Consider the following 21,958-nt stretch of genomic DNA (forward strand, 5'->3'; position numbering starts at 1 on the left):
GGATTACAAAGATGTAAAAGCTTTCTCGTCATAATTAAACGAAAATGTATGAAAATAAAAATTTCTGTCGATTTATGCATAATTCTGACATGATTTGCCGATACAAAAGTTTGTAACATACCATGCCCGCACGTTAGTAAGCGGGCGTGACGCAAGTTTACTACCAAAAAAGTTGTAAATTTTTTTTGTGGACGGTGGAGCATATTAACAGCAACTTTTTGACTTCTCACTCGGCCCCCAAACTAGGATACCTGCAATCTAGCAATCCATACGAGTTCAACGAGCTATCACACGCTACTGCACCTTCAAAATTGGCCGAGATATTAAACTTCGAAATATTGATGTTTGTATGAAAATTAGCAACTCCTAAACGTTTTTCATGAAATTTCGGTTATGGCCCAAAAATAAGAAAGGAATTTTCAAAAGTTGGAAAAAACCCATATCTTGGCAGCTGGAGCTCCCCAAAGTCTTTGCATTCATACAAATGCTATATAAAAACAAATTTGTATGTGTGTGTGTGTGGGTGTGTTTTGTATATTTTGGTGTATGATATGGATGGTAATGTGGTGAAAGGTGTGTGCTGTTTTGGTTTGTGTTTCTTGTTGCAAATTCTTGGGATCATTAAGTATAAACTTCCACTAGGTTGGTTCCTAAATTTTGGGATGACAGATGATTCCTCTGGAACTTCCTAACTTCCATAGGATTTTTTGATGGATTTGGGTTAATTTCGACATGAATGGGGTGTTCCAAGGTTGGTTCCTAAATTTTGGGATGACAACTGATTCCTCGGGCACTACCTAAATGATTCCTCTGAAACTTCCTAACTTCCATAGGATTTTTTGATGGATTTGGGTTATTTTCGACAAAATTTCGATGTTCAAAGATTGGTTCCTAAATTTTGGGATGACAGATGATTCCTCTGGAACTTCCTAACTTCCATAGGATTTTTTGATGGATTTGCGTTATTTTCGACATAAGTTCGATGTTCAAAGATTGGTTCCTAAATTTTGGGATGACAGATGATTTCTCTGGCACTACCTAACTTCCATCGGTTTTTTTTATGGATTTGGGTTATTCCCGATATAAGTGAGGTGTTCCAAAGTTGGTTCCTAAATTTTAAGATTCAGACTCTCTAGAATTTTGTAAAAAAAAATCTAAATTTTGTAAGTAAGATAAAGGACTTGTGTCACACTTACCCTTTAAGGGTTTTTTGACTGATACGATATATCGACGACTTAGCTTTCGAACATGACACAAAGATAAATTCCCCAATATATGGGAGTTAGTACAACAAAAGAAAAAGTCTTTTAACTTTACAGCTTCAACTTCTTAAAGTAAATTTTCTTCTGAATAATTCGCTCATATTCGATTCTCCGTTACATATAACTTATATTATGCGATGTTTCAATCTAATTCCTATGATAAAGCATGTCTCCACGGATTTCTGTTCTATACAGAGCTGGTGTATGTAATACAAATACGTTTAAGCAAGGACTTTATTCCTACAGCATGGGTGTATTAAGTTTGATGAAAAAAACCACAAAAAAGAAACGAGAAAAAAAAACTTCTTTTTTTTCTCGGCGATGATGGTAGATACGTAATTTTGGGAATATGATGAAGCGTAACAAATGTACACACACCAGAGGACTTATATAAAGTTAGAAATTGTATGAGTAAACATCTCAAGTGGCTTATGTAAGTGAAGAATTGCCAGTGGAAATGTAAATAATTTTCATTTTTGCAACATGAGGAAAGAAAAAAAGTTTTGGATCTCTCCTCTTTATACGTAGAAATGCTGCTTAAGGAAAATAATGTTCGAAAATTTGATTAGCGAATGTGCGCATTTTGACGAATGTAAATGATTCATATTTGGCGAATACCGCATAATACGTAAAGCTTTCTCAGTATGAAAACTTTGGTTGGAACAGTGATCCAATGGTACACATTCAAAGTTGATTATTTTTTTATAATGTTTGGAGAATGAGATTAGGTCGATGAAAATGATGGTTAAAATGTTTCAAAATATTCAAGTAATTGAGCAGCGTCTTTAATAAAAGTAAATCAGACTGAGCAGTTTTGGAATTTGGAATTGAGAAACGGCTTCCTAATCCTCGTATTAACGACTAAAACTACGAATCGACGACATACAGTTGAATGTTAAAAAAATGAAGTAAAAGATTTTCAGAGTTCCCACTCCTCCTAAAATTCATAAAATTCATAAAATGGACCAAATCCTCCTAAAATCTCATAAAATCTTCTAAAACTTCTTTGTTAGAAGATGCGACTATCGTGTCACTTCGAACGTTTAAGGACACATTGAATAATATAAACGCCACTCACTTCCTAATGAATCGACGTATTTTCCAGATGTGCTCCAATGTACTTTACTTTTCTCGAACAACACAAAGTCGAGAAGGTACTACTTCTTAAGAATAAAGAGGCGGAAGATAATCTCAATAAAGCATCTTCACAAAAAAAAATCGAGGTCAGAAAAACTTTCCGATATCGAGAAATCTCTCCAGATCCAGTAGAAAAAAACTTTTTAGTGCACAAGAGCTGATAAATGATGGAAACAAAATTATGGTGAATCTTGTTAATTCGAAAGGCTCAGTCGACAAGAAAAACCTGATAGAGTATCAGTTGCTGGCTAGTCGAGACTGGCGTCAGAAAAGAGGAAATCATAAGTTTCAATTATTAAACTACATAAGGAAAAATATGTTTTGACAAAAAAAAATAACTTTTTGTCGATTTTCTTAAACATTTTTAGTATTTTACGAAGTGTATGAGAAACAGAGAAACAGAGCAAAAATTCCTCCGGAAATTACTTATACAACCTTTCCCACATTTAAAAAAATTCCTCCTAAAATTCTCCTAAAATTACCTTCCAAATATCCTACAATACTCCTAAAATTGCCTTTAAAATTTCCTAAAATTCCTAATTTTAAGAGCCTTCCTAAGCCGTGGGAACTCTGGATTTTGTATCTCGCCATATCGTATGGACACCGAACCATTTGTTGAAGAAAAAATTCCAAATTTCCAAATTTTGTTTTGTTAGATCTCATTCCGAAGTAATCAGTTAAGCTCAAAGACATGAAAAACAAGTAAAAAGGCAGTAAAAACAACATTTACGATGCAATTTGTTGTGCTTTTAGATGAAATGACGAAAAGTGATGGAAAAATTTGGGAATTTTTGGAAATTTAATTTCCTTAAAATAGGGCCTGGAACACAGACGCCTTGTATCCGTTTACATCATGTCACCCATATACGTAAGAAAGACTACTCAACAGAGCAAAACAAAGTGCAACAACTTCAAATAATGTCTTATTTGTGTGAATTTTACGATCCGAGGCGAGGCTGAGACTTTTCATTTTTATACCAAGTTTTGCAATGCATTTTTGATGCCTTTGAAACCTAAACCAATTTTCTCTAGGTCTGTAATAAGCCACTTTCGGTCCTAGGAAAAACAATAGCGTGAGAAGGTTTAAACTCACTATATTAATCCCAAACGATTTCAATCCCACATTTTCGTGTGTGTTCATAATACAACTCGGCAGGAAGTAAAATCTGCTACTACACAAACTTATTAACTTGAAAACGTGTCATCACAAACACAGGGAGTCCACAGTAAAAAAACACATTTTCGTTTCGACCACTAACTCCACTTCATTCCTGGCATGAAACTTTAAACTTTACCCCAAAATCATAAATTCAGTTTCATCGAGTTTCATGTTTTCTATTTTTAGCCAACCGTTCAACCGTTCCTTACAACAGATACGCTTTCAGTTTAGAACGAAAATGACTGACTCGATAATAACGAGAGAGTGTAAATGAGTGTTTTCTGGTGAAATTCGCCTTTAGTTTATTGCGTTAATTTAATCATCTTCAACTTAGCTTTTGTGCGGGAAGTCGTAACGACTGGTAGTGTGGAAGACAGAACACACTTTACTTCATCTAATTAACTGAAAGTGGAAAGAATGGTAAGAAGCGATGAGGATTTTTATCGAGGTTTCATTCTAATAAATTCGTATTACAGTTTCATTGTCTCGATATTTCCCATGCTTTTCTTTCCTTGCCAACATTTTTCCGTCACATCAGTCATACCTTTCTAACTGCTAAAGTTTCTGACAATTCCCATTGCTGTTTCTTTCCAACTTGTACATCATCCCTTTTATCTTCCGGCAAAGTTTTTCTTCTTCTTTTTTTTAACTTTTATTTCAATCCATGGAGAAAGAAATATTGACGTTCGGCACTCACACCGTATCGTTAATAAATAATTCAACTCGTTCACAACTTATAACAGCATTCGGAATAAGTTGCTAACAATATACGTGACAGCAAACAAAATTCACTTTATACATATACCCTGTAGACTACACCCTTCTCATCTTTATCAAACATCATAAATGACAGATGGTGTGTCATCAATTAATTTGAAGATGAACTACAATGATTAGTATACACCAGCACCTTTCAATGGGCCCAGAGTATCGAAGAATGTAATTCGTTCGACGAAAGTGTGCACACGTCGAACGGTTTCGCATAAAATTCGATTAAGCACTGCAACGGGGTAACTTTGTTGAAATTATTGTATTACCGTTGCTCGGTACAGAACTTTGTTGTTATAATGGTTTCCTTTTCCTCAATTACCTTGCCTACATAGCATAAATTCATCATATTGCTCATCCAATTTCCTGTCTGTCATCATATTTGCCATATTACCGTCCCATCAATATTTCGCAAACAGCAACATTACATCGAACAATTTTAATTTCAAGTTCACGTACGACAACCGACCAGTTTACCTTTATCGAATTATTTGAGGATGGGGGCGGTTTCTTTGTGGAACGATGAATGCTCAGCAAAATTGTTTTGAGAAAAATAATGTTAGTTGAGCGATAGGAAATGAAATTTTTAGTTAGTTGAAAAGTGGAATGGAAAAACGACGTTGCTGTTTTGCTATTTTGCCAGCAATTTGCAGTAATGCGGAAATCTAATGAATGAAGGGAATTTGCGAATTTATTTATTTTTGAATGAAAAGTTCGGATGAAAGGATGGAAGTCCTATTAGGATGGATAAACCGCTGGTTCCACCTACTTCGACAGCAAAATATTTTTCTTGAAATAAAAAATCCACCAAAATTGTACATTACTCATCAATAATGCGACAAATGATAGAAATGCTGTTCGGTTTACCGATAGAAGGGAGCCGAGGTCGGTAAACACAGAAGAGGCCATTTCCATGCCAAGTAGTAGTTATTTACATGACACGGGAAAAAAGTTGAAAAGTACAGTTTTCTTGTGAAGTTTGTTGATCCGAGGCGAAACTGAGGTCGACAATCACACGAAAACGTCACTTTTTATCCCGAATTATGTTTGAGAAGACGACGCATTACCGTCTCGCTGAAAACCAGTTTAGCTCATGTTCTGTCCGCTGGCAAACAAACTATGGTATCGTTGGGAAATTATTTTTTAAAACCTTCGATTTTGTTTCGCCTTCGGATCGAAATACAAACTTCTTACACGCTGGATTTAATGCATACTATTTTCCCAGAAAGGTAATAAGAAATTGTGTGCTTAAGTTCAAAGACAACAAAATCGTTCCAATATCGGTCTCTCATGATTCGCTTACCACCACGCCTTATATCACGATCACCGATTTGGAGCGACATTGAAATTCGATCAGCGGAATACAATGTACATGAACAATGGAAAAAATTCTGGAACGATAGTCCGATGTTCACAAACAAGTTTCTAATCGAGAACCCGTACGAAAAACTGGAAGATTTCAATCTTGAACGGAGACAATGGAAAATTTTGAATCGCTTCCGTTCAGGACATGGAGGCGATCAAATGTACAGATGGAAATTCAAAGATTCTCCGTACTGTGATTGTAGAAATGACGTCATTCAATCGATGCAGCATATCTTGCAGGATTGCCCACTTTGAAAATTCAACGGTGATCTGCATACTCTCAATAAAGCGACAAACGAATCGATAGATTGGATTCGTGATTTGGACATTGACATTTGAATGTGAAAGTACTTTCTGTAAATTTTCGTTTTGAAACGTTTTTATCGTTTTTAGCCAGACGAGTGAATTTTGATAACTTTCAAAAGAATTTTGTTAAGAAAAATGTAAGTTTTTTGTCATACGACAACGCACTTCAAGCAAAAGTGCTATTAACGACAGCTGCCAAATAGAGTGCGTTGCATACGATCAATAATAATGATTCGCTTGTCTAAGGTACGAGCAAATATCGAAATATCGTCCAAGACAGTATTTTACCAGCCGTGAGTCATCTGAACCATCTGCGGAACTATGGAACCAAAAACAGTTTAATGAAAGATACCTAATGCGTGAAGGATATTTTTTGGTAACAGGATCGGAAGTTAAGGCTCAAGGAATGTGGTAGTTTTAACCGATTTTCATGATTTTTTCTTTACTTTAACGTATCGAAGACCAGTGACGATAAGGTTTTCAGTTCACCAATGATGTCTCGGTATAAATGATATTCAGAGAGGTGCTGTCAAGAAGGAAATGGTGGGTGTTTGAACGGCTATATTTAACTGTATGCCGTACGCCTACTTATGATAGAGATAGGATAGTATAAGTAGAACAAGTCCACAGGGAGTCGTACACCGAGACTGTATACTGTACAATGTGCATGCCAACAATCTTTAGATTAGAGTTATTCAGGTATTCAGATTACTTTACATATTGTCATTTATTAAATATATCAAATCTCATAATACCAAGAGAAGTTTCAATGGAGAGATTTAACGGTTTAAGTAGATATCATCGCAACCTTCCAGTCCGTTATTTTAGTTTGGATTGTACAGTTCGTGAAGCAATTTGCTACAATGAACGTCAACGTCGGTGTGTTTGGGACTAAACCTGTCTGGCCCGTTTCTCTTCTATATACTCATTGAAGAGTATAGCCTGAAGTGAATCATAACTCGCCGATCCATGAAGCAATCGTCTCCTTCTCGTCTTTTCTACCTCTAAACACATTCTAAATTTCGAAATTTCCATCGAAAGGTGGCAGAACTTTTACTGTAAATTTTCAAATTACTAGTTCAATCAGAATATTTACTGCTGTCTCGTGTAACGGACCAGTGGAAACGACTGAAGATGGTTAGACCACGCTAACCTCTGACGGCCACTGTATCCGGAGGTCGAAACAGCATTTTATCTCCACTTTCGCTTCAGGCGATCCATGGGAAAGGGAAGAGTAATTATGCTCTGTTTGTTTGTTTTGGTGTTTGTTCTGCATATTAGATAACACCACCCCTGGAATTAGTATTTTTCCAAGTAAAATAAAGTTTTGTACCATTGGTCGATTACAATGATGATTGAATGACTATTGTCATTAGTGGTGCTCTGGCACCTTTACCTTCGCCATCTCGTTAGTTTGGGGCGGGTTTCTAATGTGTTAATCCATGAGTATTGGGCAACCATTGTGATCCACTTTGCAAAAACGTTCTGGTTAAGAACGCAACGGCTTGAATCTACACGGGATTCTTCAATCAATGATTCGAAACTTAGAACGAATACTGTCAACAAAATCCTGTATAAGGACAGAACAAATTCTGTAAACTTTTGGTGGCATTTTATCTTGTAGAGAACCAACGGCATGTGAATCTGGATCGGAGCTGAACCACGCGTGTGGAAATCAAGCTTCTAACTCTCGAATAAGTGTTCTTGTTCCCTATGTGTTTATGGCCAAAAGAAAATATATTCTTAGACCATAAAGCGGGTAGCAAGTAAAAGACGAGATATTCAAATGGTTTGTACATTCATTGATCTGCACACACACACACACTCACATCAGCGCAAAAATGATGTGTTAAATTGTGAATCGATTTATTTAAAATTAGAGCAAAAAGAAACTTATCCGATGTGTAATTTGCATTCGGTTGAGTTACCTTGACGTCAATATATTATATTTATCCATCGACAGAAGGAAAATGTTTTTTTTTTCTTTTCTTGATATTGCCACCAAACCGAACCACTTTACTAATTTTCACACAAAAAGCCAACGACTTCGTATAACCACATTGAATATAAATGTTCAGTTCACGTAATGGATATATCGCTGAAAAGTCATCTCAATTGAGCGAAAATATTTTCCATTAAATTTTACCCTTAATATTGAATGTTATATTGGGTTTCCATTGCGGAACAAAATGACTTAAAAATGAAAATTCACGATTGGATTTCTGTGATTCTTTTTTTTTCTGTGTGTGGTGCCATATATTTCCCCGTTTGCTATTGGCTGTGTTGAGCTAATAATTTAATGTGCTGAAGTTAGAGACTGGAACGGAAAGTCATATATTCGGGTAATTTGCTTTTGCACATGAATTGTATGAAAATTCGTTTGAAGGAAAATTGGAAGGTGTTACACTGTGTAACTGTGTGTAATGAAAATGTACGGCTGTGGAATGGAATGTCCCAAGGTTATTTTATTGATTTTGAATAATAATTAGGATTTATGTTTGTAATTCCACGTCCAATCTGATTCTTTTACGGTAACGGACATTTTGTTTATTTATTCAATGAATTAATCCTGAATGGCTGCTCTTTCTTACAGTAAAACAAGCGATTTTATGGCTTTAGAAAATTCATGATTCGTAGAAGGAAAAAGTAAATTGAAATGACTGAATGCAGAAAAATCCTCTATCAAACTAGTGAAGTCATTTGTTGTAATAGGAATTTCCTATTTCTCCCCGACAACGTTTTTCATGCTTGCGTTCAGCCATTTTAGGTGAGTAAATGATCATTTTCTTCCTGTAGTACCAAAACCGTCACATTCACTCACCAAATTTAGTATTGAAAGAGCAACATTCTCCCCTACTATTTTCTCTCAATTTTCATTCCCGCTTATGTCATTTTCGATCCTATCTTTATTCTTTCCCAAATGTGTCAAGTTGTTGTATGTACGCGAATGTAATGTTTTTAGTGTTTTGTGACAATGCATTCATAAGGATTGCTTTCAGCATTCATACGGACTGCTTTCGGCATTCATTCGGATGTCTTTCGGCATTCCTACAGATTGCTTATTTTTCGACATTTGTGAGAATACATGCACACGGAACGGACTTCTTTAGGCATTCATACGGATTACTTTCGGCATTAATATGGAATGCTTTTGCACCGGTATGTTGTTCAGTTTTGTTGTTATGTTTTGTTCGGAATGTGACTTTGGTACTCCAGGAAGAAAAATAGTATACAAACCACGGATCAAAAAGGTGTGTTTTAGACCACCTGGGTCTAAAACACACCTTTTTGATCCTTGGTATGTAACATACTATTTCTCACCCAATATGGCTGAACCCGCCATTTCAGAGTAACAATAAAACGCCATTTTCACAACGCTTCACAGTGGACAGAATAAGGATTTTCGCATCGCTAGCATGAAAAAGATTTTGTGTCGTAACTGAAGTAAATTAGTAACTATTAGTAAATATTTGATTACCAGAGGCCTCATTATGGTAAAATCGAAGCATTTTAATTTGATCGGTTCATTTTTAAATAATTTTAGTTTTCAAAGAAATCATTTCGAAAACATTACAGTATAAAAGCTTACACATACGCATTAGAACTGTTTACTCGTGGTGGACCTGCGGGTAATGTTTTCGAAATGATTTTTTTGAAAACTACAATTATTTAAAAATGAATAGAATCGATCAAATTATAATGCTCCGATTTTAGATCAATTTTCACACCATTTTTTTTGCAGGGTCTATCATTTGGAATTTTAAGTCCCCAAGACCCCAAGTTCTGAATAATTCTGAAAATATTCCGAAAAAAAAACAGAATTTTTAGCAGCTTTTCCCGACTTTTAGGAGCTTATTCCGAATTTTTCCGAATTTAAAATTCCTTATAAGATTTCCCGGATAAGCCCGGATTTCTTGTTTAAATTTTTCTAGATATCATTGTTGCGTGGCCGTCAAAAACCGCCTGAATCCCATGAAAATTATCGTACTATCTGTTTTAAATTTAGCTTTATCTTTCCCATGGTGTCCCACAAACATCTGTCTGTAGTTATATTGCAATCATAACTCTCGTCTATTCACAAGATCCGGTATGTGGACCATATTGAAATAAGTACAGCATTTACTGCAGATGGTTTTCTTGAACTTTAGGCCATTTTGCCTAGACAGTAACAGCTATATATCAGAAAAAATTGTCGTGGCAAGATGCAGCAGGGAATGTTGATTTTCAAATTGGAAAGGTGGACCCACCACCGTTCTTTTTTTCTGATGCTCTTGAGAGTAAAATGATAAAATCCTAATAATGAACGTTCACAATAGTCATCCCTTTTGAATAATCTGTCCGTCGACGATACAATTACGACAAGTTGACACCTTGAAGAGGAAGACTGAATGTGTTAACTATTTTATTAGACACATTTCAGCGTATGTGAAATTCCGCACGGTTGAGTCATGCTGTTCAAAAGCTGTAACCATTCAAATTGGTATGTGGAGTGTAATAGAAATTTCGGACAATATTTTAGAGTAGACTATGTAACACATGAAACTTTGACTTTAATTGAGAATATTGTGGTTTTGTATACGTGTTACGATGAAAGTGTGAAGTTCTAATAAAACAGAATGAAATTCTCGTGAAATAGTTTTAAACAAAATTTCGAAGCATCAATCAGTGGTGATCATTAAGGAATTTTCGTTTGTAGGTTTTAAAAGGTTAATTGAAACACAAAAGAACTTTAATCACCCCAAACACCAGATGACCAGATGTTTAACAAATCTGAACAAGACTTAGTATCTTGTATAGTTACGAATAGTTACGTATAGATTACGTAGGTGCTCATATCAGGGAAGCCTAAATGTAGGCTAGACATTGAACACACATCGTGTTCGGGTTACATCATACGAGTCATTCAGTGTGCGTACATCGTTGCAGCTATCAAACACGCTGCAACTACCCAAATTATGAAGCTTTAAGTGAACTTTAGGATAATTTTGGTGGAGGACTTGTACGTAACCACTGAGCCATCCTGTCCGTAACTGACATCTTTTGAACGGAACTTCAGCATTAAAAAATAAGATTCTCAACAAGGTGTTCAGACATTACATGGCATCACAAAATGGATTGGTGTTCATTGGTAAAAAACGATACGTAAACGTTAACCAACGACTACCCTGACAATAATTTAATCTCAAATGTCTCACTGTCAAATTTTTCTGAGAATTTTATTGTGTCATTGCAAATTCACAATGACATTCTCTGAAAAAAATGACAGTGAGACATTTGAGATGTCGTTCACTGTAAAGTTTGTTGCAACATTGAGCAAATCTCTTATGGTATTGAAGAGTGTCGGTAACATAAATGGAACGAATTTCGCTTCGCAATAACATAGCAATACCACTACGAAAATCCTTGAAAAATCTGATTTCGGCTTAAGAATGTCAAATTGACATTGTCAATTCTGTTGCTTTCTGTCTACATTAAAAAAGTTGGTTATTTGTTCAAAAACGTGGTTCCAAGCAAGGTAAATATAGTGAGGAGGTAATGCCATCTGTTGTGAGATAGCGAAAATATTTTAGTGAAATACAAGTAAATCATAGTCAACCATTTTAAAAAGAGATGTCATTGGCATCGAACTTATGAACTAGGCTTATGTACTATGTCTGAATGGCATTACCTCCTCGCTATATTTACCTTGGTTCAAAGCTATCTACTTGAGGTATCTTATCTAAGTGTGCTGTTGTGTGTAGAGTATAAAAGGCGCACACTTTCGGTAGTAAGCATTTACTGCAAAATGTAATTCATTCTCATTTTTACCAATCGATGCTTCCATCTATCTTTCAGAAACGACTGTCCATCTGCCATCGAAGCAACGACAAAAATAAGTAATTACTACAGAAGACGATAGTTCATGAAGTTGTTTCTAGTTAAAAAAAAATAGTTAAACAAACGAAGTAAAAGAATTTGCATTGAATACTATAAACGGAAGAAGTATCAGATTTGATAAGTGTACTGCGATAATTTTGCCGTTTCTAAATGGATAATCAACTGGAATCACAAGGTACATCTTTACATAATGGAACACTTAATGGTTCCCGTTCTCTTGGAAGGAATGGTTTTTTACGAGATTTTTCCGCTGATCCTATTTAGGATAAGAAAGTAAATTTTTTCTGCTTAGGACTGACTGTAGTTATATAATGAGCAGATTCAGTTCCCGTAATTGATATTTTTATCAAACTTTTTACATTGTTCTAATGACTGACGCTTTACAGAATCTTTCGTTATGCGCAATCATCGTAAACTGATAAGTTGTTCGTGATTTCGTTATGCTAATATTTTCAGCAGTTCAATTTCTTGTTGAATGTACTCATCTGCGAAAGTCTTGCAACTAATCGTGCAACATCATTCTCATTTGTTTCAGTAAATTAACGTCTTTCGTAAACTTTTGGATACAATGATTTTAAACCAGACCAAACAAAACATGTATCTTCTCACCGAAAGTATGACAACGACACTTTTTAGCACATTTTCCATCTGATCACCTACAACTATTGCAATATATGCAGGTGCTCGTATAGCTTGTTATATTTGAGATATGAAAACACAAAAGAAAATGTGGTTGAAAAACGTAATCGACAAGTTTTTCCTTTTCGGAATACGTAAGATCATTTTGCACAAATTTAAAGTGGGTGGAGAACGTTCGTTTTACCTTGAAATAAAAGGAAACTGGAATTTTCTCTTCCCTCTTTTTAGTTTCAGTAAAGCGATAAACTCGTTTGAATACCACTAACATCACAGCTGAAGATTTTCCATTAAAGAAAATTCACATTTGATGATACCGACATTTTAAGCTTTACCGAAGCAGAAGCATCACAAAAATCAACGATTTATTGCATTTAGTAGTTTGTATGTCAGACGTTGAGAATCTTCAGGGAAGTGACGTTATAGATAAATCCCAAGAACATAAAGATGACTTTCAGTTATTCAGTTAAAGAGCGGCGCGCTCGATACTAAACTATCGAACGACTCAGAAAAGTTGAAATTTTCGAAAAGAAAGTCTAAGATAAAAAGAAAAGCTGCAACAATAAAATTGGGATAACCATGTCCCTTGTTCCGAGAAATATCGGTTTTAAGTTCTGACTGAATGTAACCATATCGCAAAATGATTAGCAAAATCATTGAAGTAAAATATTTTCATGGAACTTTTGAAAAAGCTTGATCAAACAGGCCCTAAGGTTGTGGTATTAATTCCCGAAATTCCCCAATAATTCCCATAAATTCACAAACTGATTCCCCAATCTTAGCAGATGCAAAAGTACTGACAGGTTCAACAAATATGCAGGTTGGGGATCCTGTTATCGACAACAAGTTCAGGAATAAACGACAAGCTCTGACTAATACATTCTTATAGATAGCAAAAAAAAAACTCTTTACAAAGTGTGTGAAAGATTTGAAATCAATCACTTGAAAATGTTTAGATCTAATGAAGTAATAGACCCGACAGTCACAAAAACATCATGATATTCTTGCCGTCTGTGAAAGATTAATAAGCTTTTGTTATTAAAAACCATAATGCAGCGTCCGTGTACCTTTTTTTCGTAGATGAATACATAAGCTAGAAATCGTCGACATTCATTACTGCATACACACATCGGAGATTTAATTTTTGAAAACGAATCCCAAAGCTCATCTGCATACAAAACTTTCAATTAACTTTTCGCAAGATTATCTCTTCGTTCCGAATGGTAATTTTGAACTCTTTAAAAGTTTATCCCTGATGCTATACTGTTGTAGTGCAGCCCGTTGTTTTGAAATGCAAAACATTTTGTTCGCAATGATGCCAGAAAACCCAGACGAGCAGAGATTACATGTAATACCGAAATGAATGACAAAATGGGGATAAAAAAAGAAAACGACATTCAGACGTTGAGAATTTATTTACAGCCAAACAATGGAATTCCCTCTCTCTCTTGGTACTCGATTTCATTTGCCGTATAAAATTGCGTTTTATGCATTTGTACATTCATATGATAATCCCGTTGTAGGGATCACATAGCTCTGTGTGTGCTATGATCTATGTGGTCATAGGGTTGAAAACGTATAGACAACGTTGTGGGGTTTTTCGTTCGGTCGATTATGGTTGGGCGAAACACAAAGAGAAATCAATTCAAAATCAACCTCATTCCCGATAACATCGCGAGAACGTTAGTCGAATACAAACGTATGACTTGAGTTTAATCGAGTTTATTCGTGACTGGGTAAATTCTTCTGAACTGAACTGGTGACTTTCGGTTGTGACCGAAAATCAATTTTGTAATCAGAACAATTCATCTTAGTACGGTGTGTTATGTATTATGTATTGTGTACGTTACCTGCCGGTGTTTCTTTTCTAATTATACGAAGAAAAAAAATTAACGAAAGAGTCCCAAAAAACGACATCCGAATCGGAAGTGTTCGGCCACGCTAATGCAGCAATATTATTAAGACACAAACACCAACACCACAACATTATAATATATAAAAACAAAACCAGAACACGGTTAAAAGAAATCCCGTAATTACACACTGGTAACGTTAGGTTGCCTAATTTTGCACACATTTAATCAAATCGAATTAAACTTTCGCAAGCTCATGGCAGATATATGAGAAAAGCTTTCGGTATGAATAAAAAAAAAGGAAAAAGAAGTAACGGCCGCCGACCATTTACCATAATAATGAAAAACACAATTTTTTTCCCAACATGCATAACACGTTGCTTCATAGAACCTTATTATATGGGGGGGTGGTCTAACGATTTTTCCTTTTGGTTCTTTTCAAACATCAAGTACATGTGTGAGTGTAATAAGGTGTTTTGCTGTATGTATAAAAATGTTCACATTTTACATTTTGTTGATATACATCTATGGTTTTACGGATGATTACATATAGAGCACATTAAATGTTACAAAAAAGAAAATTCGAATCAAAAATTAAAATATCTTTTGCATAAGATTTTCCTTACATTTCAAACACCGAACGGAATTTTTCTCTTTTTTATATATTGAGCACACATCCACAACATCAAAAGAATAAAGGAACTAGAACTATTCGCGATATTATTGTAACCGAATCAAACACACTATACATTGACATGCATTTTTCCTTTTGAATGAATAATTTTTTTTTGCTTAGTCCGATTACGGGCGATCTAGCTTGCATAGTGCAAGGATATTTATATTTGCATTATTTTCTTCTACCGTTCCATACACCACTTAAAATGAATGTAATTTCCGTTTACCACAAAATTATTTGACTGCTCTTGCTGCGCCCCAAATGTAGACTAGCCGTCTATATGGTCGTCGAATTTCCTTTCGCAATGTGACACGCGCACTAGTTGCATAACGGTATGGTGGTGTGGTGGTGGTATTTTGCGGGGAGGTTAAAATTGTCGATAATGTAGAGCGGGATTAGTCAAGCGGAGCTGGGTGTAAAATTGTCGATTGCTAATGTTAGGATGGAGGGAATCTAATTTTTTGGCAGTAGTTTTGTTTTCAAATTGTACCAATTGATACTGAAGAACTGGGGAATATGCCTAAGGTTTTTGCAAACCCTTTAGAAGGAATTATGTCACAATAAAAAGCAACCGCCCAGTATTATGATCCTTCAATTTCTTTAATGTGATAGATATATTCGTAGAACTGTTCCTAGCATTAAAATAGAACATATCTGGAGGCTGTTGGGGATTGCATTTATTTCAAAAAGGCATGACTTACAGTCGGCTACTTTGAAACTCAGAATTGGTGTCAATTTAGGTGAACTATTACGTTTTCTCGTAGTAGGTTGCATCACCGAAAACATTTATTATTTTTACTCAAAGACAACACATTTTAACACAAAACGATGGTCCCACTTTTTCGAGAAAGGACGAGAACACGAAGTTATCATCGAAAAAATATAATTTTTTTGCACACATTTATGCTACAATTTATCGTTGTGTCGATTCGTCTTAAAAAAACAGTTCAGCCGTCTTCCTTATTCGAAATGATTTAGCACTCGTTTTGCCTCTCTGTCCGAAAGAAGCAGAGAATATGATGTAGTTAGCAATAAACATTCGATACGAAATTTACCTCTCGTAATTTAGTATGAAGTGCGAGTTTCAAAATTGTACACTTCTTTAACTTTCACAAAGAAAAAGCGTAGCAGTTCAATCTACTACTTCTATTGCTCTACTATTGCTGAGCTTCAGGTTTAAGAGAAGTGCAAAGCGATCCTTTGATTGGCTGTGATAATTAGCTGTAACTTCTGTGATTTTTTATCCTAGTTCTTTGTTTTTTTTTAAATGTTCTGTGCGTTATTATTCCCTTGACTGAAAGTCATGGGTCTTATGGATGATAAACACCCTAAAATGTTTGTCACACAATGTTTACTACTATGATTGAAAATGTATGAATGTATGACCAAAAACCTTAAAAAATATAGAAAATGTTTGTCACACTTTGATGATTCGGGGTAGGGTAATCTCGCACACCACACAAATTCATGGTGTGCGAGATTCACCTCTAAGTGGTGAATCTCGCACAGTCATGACTTTTCGTTACATGTCGTAAAAGGACGCATACTATGATCGCGTGTGCGAGATTCCCCGACACCTCCTTGATAACTCGATAACTTGACTAATTCTCAACGGATTTCCAAAGACGGGGAATTCCATTCCCGAGGATAAGTTCAAAGATGGGCTATAACATAACGGTCGGGGGATCTGAGAGATATTCCCAAAAGAATTTAAGTTGAGTAATTCTTAATGGTTTTCCACAAAAGAAAATTATAAATACTAAAAAAGAAATTTTTGGGTTAAGTTCGTTAATGGAATATACTGGAATAATATTCTAGGGTTTATTCCAAACAAAATTTTGTGTAATATCTTGGTATCGATGATAAGAAAAAAATTAAAGTTTGGACGAATCACACGAGTTCCATTTTTATTTAAGAGGTAAGCGAGAAATTCGCCCCTTTCCAGGGTCTGTTAGCAGACAATAAAACTTAAGATGGGTGGTTATCTAAAATTGTAGTATTAATCAATATAATGGAAAAACTCGCACACGTTCGGCTGGGTGTCTCTCACAGAGAGACAGTTGGAAAAATTGTCATCAATAGTAATAAATTAACATATAAGTTACCATTGTACTATAGCATACCAATAAAAGGTGTCAAAACATGGTCTCATTCTTCCATGTTTTTATAAAAAAAAAAATTTACTAGCTCTAAAAAAAGTGAGCAGTGTAACGAAATTTTTATAAACTGCTTAGTTTTCTCATGGTTGGTCAAACTGCTACAACCAATACCCTCTCTAGCAAACAAACTACTTTTATTAAGGTGGTAAAAGAATCAAGTAGCCTTTACATGTAAATTACAGCGTAGTTAGTCAAAATGTAGAATAGTGTTTGTAAAATACGAAGAAATAAGGTATGAATTTGACACAGAGAATTGAGAGTTTGGTTGCTAGAGAGAGTATTGCTACAACCTAATCTGTTTTATATTGAAAGCTAACAATTCGTGGTCGTTATTGCAGTCGTACATACTTGAAAAATGATTCTGGTGGAAAGATATCATCAAAAGACAGTATTTAAAAATCACCCAAATGTATACTTTTCAGCAAAGCATCGATGCCTCTTAAGTACTGAAAATACGTATGAGCCATTTTGAAGTACGTGATATGAACGAAGTTTTTTATGTGGATTGAGAATCTGTGGTATTTAAGTAAAGGGAATAAGAATCTCTAAGCTAAACTTTGCTACTGGACGCATACCCTTGTACTTTTATATAACTTTTAGAGTGATTTTTTTTTGCTCGGATTACAAAAATCTTCTTGAGAAAATTAGTCAGTCAGTCAAGGGATCTGACCCATCCAAAAGATGGGGCCTAGTTATGCGAAATGAATTTTATACGTAGTGACTATTCGCCCGTACGGGCGAATAGCATTCTTATAATACTAACACTATTCGTCCGTACGGGCGAATAGTATTCTTATAATACTAAGACTATTCGCCCGTACGGGCGAGTAATATTCTTATAATACTGACACTATTCGCCCGTACGGATGAATAGTACTCTTATAATACTACGACTATTCGCCCGTACGAATTCTGTTTAAATTGCACCAGTGTGAGTTTCTGGGCCTTAGAATCATAATTCGACGTATTTCGTCACTGCACCTACGATCGAAAAGTGATTGCTAAGAAAAGCTGAAATTGTTGAAATGTTTTTGTTTTGTTTTTCGTCTCATTATGATCCTTACGGCACAGAAAACGTAATTCGTGACTTGTGACGAAAGCAGAATTTTTTCAGGACACGTCTTAAGCTTGTCCTAACGAGGCGAAGACGAAAAATACTATTTGCATACCAGAGTCTTCCCATGTCACTTTCCATGAATGTTTGGTGTCGAAGATGTGTTCGTGTGCTTGCGTTGCAGTGGCGATAGACGGTTTCCGGAATTACAGCCGAGAAGTATGTTGGGAATCGACAGGACTTTTTGGTATTCTCTAGAAAAACGTGTTACCTTATTACTTCTGGTGGTGCTTTATCACAGAGAGCGTAGAGCCATGGCAGAAGTTTGGATCCGACCGTACCAGTTACGATTCAATGGCTTCGTTGAGTTGTGTGTCTACTTTTCGTGTGTGTGCGCTGTTTATCCACGAGGAGCAGCAGTATTCATCGTATTCATTGTTTGTTGGCACGATGCGGATACACCCCAAGTGGTGCCGGTTAATTTGTTCAGCAAGTTTTTTCTTGTGCTGATTTTCTTCTTGTTTCAAAGTTAGCGAACGGTCGAGCGTGACTCCCAAATAGGCTGGATTGAATTCATGTTTTAGACACGAGACGTTGAACCAGATTCTTAGCTCTAAGGAGTCTGCGCGGATGTTCAGGTGAAAGGCCGATGCAATACTCTCTCTAGCATCCAAACTCTCTCAAAAAATCGACTTAGGGGGGAAAATAAGTTTGAGAAACGCTGATTTTTAATATGGCTTAAACACAACAACAACAACACGAGCGAACAGTGATTCATAAACGTATCTACCACCTTAATAATTGTAGTTTGGTTGCTAGGGAGGGTATTGGCCGATGCGACGGTTTTCGATGCGTTTGGAATTAATCTCCACTTCCGGCAGTATTAAACGTAATTTACCATGTCTTCGTTCAATGTTTTGTTCAATTCGTGGAATTTTTTTGTGGTGGAACGCATATGCTTTGTCATCGGCGTACAAAAACTTGCGAAATTTGCGTGTACAGTTTCGATGTAATTGGTGAGTGAAAGGACCTGGTCATCGCATCTATGTCCGGTACGGAAACCACCTTGGTCATCTAGCAGGATTTTTTCAATTTCCATTCGGTTGTACAGGACACGTTCCATTAATTTTAGCGTTTCTGGTTTTTCTTCGTTCTTGTTCGGTTTTAGAAGTGCCATTACTTTTGTTATTTTGAACGCTCGTGGTGGGGTGTTCGTCTTGATTATGTTCGTGAAGAAGCCTGCAAGCTATGTTCTGCATCTGGGTCCAGAATTCTTCAGAAATTCTGGGTGGATCGAATCGGATCCACTAGCTCGTCCGTTTTTCATGATATTTAGAGCCTCGTTGTGGAGAAACATCTGGAGATTTCGCTACTCTTTGGTGTCTTTTTTCGGAAATCACGATTTTTTTTGGTTATCCGGTTCAGGAAATCTCTGTCGTGCGGAGCTTTTTACGTTTGTACCAATTTTCGTGCGATTCTATTCGGTTTCATTTTCGTTTTTTGAATCAAAGCTCATGCTATTCTGCTCGATCTGCATGTCCATGCTTTCAACTGTTTGAGTCAACTTTTTCTTCTTCGTTTCATCCAATTATTTTAGAAGCTCCTTAGCTGCTCCGGGACTTTAATTTTCCTTAACCTCATTGTGCAGCAGTACAGACGGTTGCTCTCTTCGCACCAGCACCAGCACGGAATGTATTCCTTCCTATTAAAATTTCTCTTAAGCTATATGTGCCTGTTACTTCTCTTTGATCGAAAAATATAGTAAAATCCAACTCATTCATTTGAATTCCTTCCTATATCTTCTGGGCACGTACTTTTTGGCTGTGGTGACGATCATGATTGTAAACGGTGGCGATACATATATCATTTCGCTTATTCAACTTTATTTAAGTATAATGTTTTTCAAAGAAATAGTGTCAGTTTGCCCGTACGGTCGATTAGCATTCTTATAATACTGAGACTATTCGTCCGTACGGTCGATTAGTATGCCTATAATACTAAAACTATTCGCACGTACGGACGAATAGTCTACTTCTACTACTGACGCTATTCGCCCGTACGGGCGACTAGCATCTACCAATTTTATAAGCCTAACAAAAAAAAACTTATCTATTTCAAAATTGAATTCCGTTTACAACATTATTCTGGAATACTTTGTAAAATATAAAATATTTCATCCAACCCTTTATGATCTTCACCGAAAGTTCCCATAACTCTGACAGCGTCCGTGCGTTGTATTGCAATACCTATTCGCTGTTTCAGGTACATTTTTGATCTGTTTTCACTAGTTCGTTCCTGGATCAAATTTCCTAAAGTATTGATGAATTGTATTGCTTCGGCACACCATGGGCCTAACGTCGACTACAAACGGTAGTATTATGTAATTTTGTTCCAGTAATTTTTTGTACTTGTTCAATTTAACGCCGGCAGCTTTTGTCGCTACTTTACCAGGTCCATTACATGAAAGATGAATGTAGGACGGCGCCATAGTATCAGAGCATGTAGCATCCCATACCAAATTTTGTCACTTGCTCCATGGTATAAGTGTTATGCCATCAACTCTTTTCCCATCGTCTCTGAACATGTCTGGAGGCTCTCGCATTGCGGGATTTGATGATTTTAATGACAAGTGAATGGTGTTGTTTAACTCCGAATGACATGGTATTCGTCCCACACTTTTCTAACAACTCAGCCCATGTAATCCATCCTTGAAAACCATCTCTCCACAAACACATTTGTGACGCGAGCATATATCTAAACCAAAACGTAAAGCTATCGATATTCAAAATGTATTGTTGTCCAACAGAATGCCTAAATGTTTTGATGGTAGTGTAGCCAACCAGAAATTCGACTCAACCGTCGCTGACGCAAGATATCGTGCGTTGTCCTTGTCTGAATTGAAATACAAATTGGCTACTTTCTCTGATATGCCTATGTTATAACATGAACGTTGACTCGACATGATGTGAGGAATAGAATTAAAACGTGTAAACCAATCTTCCATTGCCATTAATCAGCAATCATTGTCTCATCTGATAATTGTGGATCAATCGATGTGACGAGATTAATTACTGAATGCACCGAACTGATGAATGGCGGTAAATATAGTTCTGTAGACTTTCTGACGCTGAGGCCTCCACAACGCGCATACAATGAAATTATTTCCCATTTGTCGCATTTGAACTTTGAGTTACATATCGTTTCAAGTGTTGTTTTAATGTAATCGTCAATTGAATTTAATAGGTCTCTGTGTTTGAAGTAACCAGTTGATCTCAACAAATACGTCAACTTGGACAATTTTTCAACAGGAAGGAATATGATGATTCAATGTTTAATTTATATTTTACATTTTCAAATTCCTAGCGCTTAAGTCAGAGTTGTTAACTATGTTGTGATCCGACGCAAAACAAAATTATCTATCTATTGTTGATAACATTCTCAGAGAAGTAGATGACTCACCTTCACCAAATGTAAGGTTTGGCCAACAAAACAAGCCTAGGAACATTCATCTGATTCGATTGTTTTTTTTTGTTTATTCAACCCACAAACATCAAATGTATTGGCATCAAAGTCATGGTAAAATATTTGAGAAACTCAGTGAACATTTACTAAAATGTTTGAAGGTTTGAAGAGTCTTTGAGAATGTTAGGATATTTTTTTGGAATTCGTCCCCAAATATTAGGTCATACTTAAAGTACTAGATTTA

The 21,958-nt window shown here is 35.9% G+C and overlaps 1 protein-coding gene across 2 annotated transcripts in view; it reads right to left on the reverse strand.

Annotated features, from left to right (window-relative positions):
- Positions 1–15,289, reverse strand: part of LOC119074563 (potassium voltage-gated channel protein eag) — a 97,044-nt gene extending 81,755 nt beyond the window's left edge. For both annotated transcript variants that reach the window (XM_037180782.1, XM_037180781.1), the window contains exon 1: positions 14,990–15,289. The gene's annotated coding sequence lies outside the window, so the exon portion shown is untranslated. The remainder of the gene's footprint in view (positions 1–14,989) is intronic.
- Between the last annotated feature and the right edge of the window lie 6,669 nt (positions 15,290–21,958).

The sequence above is a fragment of the Bradysia coprophila genome, unplaced genomic scaffold, assembly GCF_014529535.1.
Source record: "Bradysia coprophila strain Holo2 unplaced genomic scaffold, BU_Bcop_v1 contig_151, whole genome shotgun sequence".
Classification (NCBI taxonomy): domain Eukaryota; kingdom Metazoa; phylum Arthropoda; class Insecta; order Diptera; family Sciaridae; genus Bradysia; species Bradysia coprophila.